The following is a 1823-nucleotide window of genomic DNA, read 5'->3' on the forward strand; positions in this document are numbered from 1 at the left end:
TTAGTCGTCACTGAAAGGGGCGAAATCAACCTGATGATTCTTTTCTGTTGACCGCTGTCCCAAAGCTGCTCGTGACTCATCCTTGGATCTGTGTAAGACGAATGTTAGCCTTTCACTTACTGACCGTTTGGAATGGTAATCTAATGGAGTAAAAAAGAAAAAAAGAAAAAGAAAAAATCCTTGTCTTTCAAACTGTGTTGTCCATTGGACTGGGACGCAGAGCAGGTGAGGCAGGGAGAGGGACAGGTGCTCTCTTTGGTATTAAAACACACATGTGAATGTCCAGGTCGTTTTCAATTCAATAAAGGAAAAAAAGAGAGAGAGAGAGAGAAAGAGAGAGACAACTATCCATTCCTTCCATTCCTACAGCACTTACAGAGTTTGAGTTTGACAGATATTGAACTGTTGTTTTGTTGTTGGGTTTTTTTTTTGTTTTTGTTTTGTTTTCCTGAACTGCATTTCATAACCACATTTTTAAACATGCTACAGTAAACAAATACTTTCGGTTGTGACATCTTGTGCTTATAACAAACACAGGTCAAACCAAAACACAATAAATTATCTTCATCTTCAACCAGTGACATATTTAACAGTAGAACGTAAAAAAAAAAAAAAAAGTTCTACAAAAATGAAGTGACAGACAATATAGAATTAAAAAAAAACAAAAACAAAAACTAGCACACTATGCAAAAAAAAAAAAAAATTGATCAAATACCAACAAAATGGTTACAAATTGAAACATTAAGCGAGATTCCTCTCTGATTTTAGTGTCTCACGACATAATTAAGTACTGGGAAAATGAGAAGACAGACGAAGGTCTCTGTACACACCAAAGAAACCAAAACCAGAGGAATATTTTTTTTTTTCTTTTTCTTTTTTAAGAAATCATTGCTTTGCAATTTGCCTTATCACAGTTCTCTCCCACACGACCACACGAATGTAAACACCTCTTGTATTACTTTTTCAATTGTATAACATTAATACCTCATAGAATTATATATTTATTTAAATTTTTTTATTTTTTTTTACATATCGTAATTTCACAGCACAGTTAGCTAGCATGGTAATGAAATAAGGCAAGACTCACGTGAAGGATGACATTACAAATGGATAATACTGATAGCTAAGGTCAGTTGTTTCTGTATTTTTGTTTGTTTGTTTGTTTGTTTGTGTTTTGTTCTGCAGCAGGCTTTGGTCTTGCATTGACAGAGGCAGTATTTCTTCTTCTTGGCCCTTGTCCCTGCTCTTTCAACGACAACGAGGGGGGTGGGGGGGGGGGTTACTTGGAAAAGAAGACAGACGCTTCTTTTTTGCTCGTCGAAACGACGAATCTTCCACAGAAAACCGTGAGGGTGAGCAGTGAGTTGGCATAACAGAACCACAGAAGTATTAAATAACTTACTGATAAAAACAAATTTATTTATACACTTTGATGTAAAAAGCAGACAGGTGATGATCACTTTGTTGGGGGTCAGTGGTGGGGGGGGCAGATTTAAAGAAGCTTATTCTCAGAGTGACAAAGAGGAAGAAATGACTGCCGTGTTTCGAAAGATAGGTTTTTTTTTTGTTTTTTTTCGCACTGGGTCTCGTCTTGGTTTATTATGTACATTTTTGGTGAGAAGGCTGCAAACCAGTCCTTGTCAGCACACAGAGATGGGCTGGGCATGGTGCCAACCTTACAGTCTTATGCCTGGCACTTGCCCAACTCATGTGCCTTAAAACAGACATAAAGAGGCCAGAGGGAGAGAGAGATAGAGAGAGAGGGAGAGAGAGAGCGAGAGAGAGCTTCCAAAAGTCATTAAAACACAGTACCAACACCAACT

General features: G+C 37.6%; 1 protein-coding gene across 1 annotated transcript in view; it reads right to left on the reverse strand.

Moving 5' to 3' along the window:
* Positions 1-1184: 1184 nt before the first annotated feature.
* The window catches only part of nr5a2 (nuclear receptor subfamily 5, group A, member 2), a 54397-nt gene continuing 53758 nt past the window's right edge, over positions 1185-1823 (reverse strand). The window contains exon 8 of the mRNA XM_030785044.1: positions 1185-1823. This exon is cut by the window's right edge and continues 838 nt beyond it. The gene's annotated coding sequence lies outside the window, so the exon portion shown is untranslated.

The sequence above is a fragment of the Chanos chanos genome, chromosome 9 (genome assembly GCF_902362185.1).
Source record: "Chanos chanos chromosome 9, fChaCha1.1, whole genome shotgun sequence".
In the NCBI taxonomy this organism is placed as follows: Eukaryota; Metazoa; Chordata; class Actinopteri; order Gonorynchiformes; family Chanidae; genus Chanos; species Chanos chanos.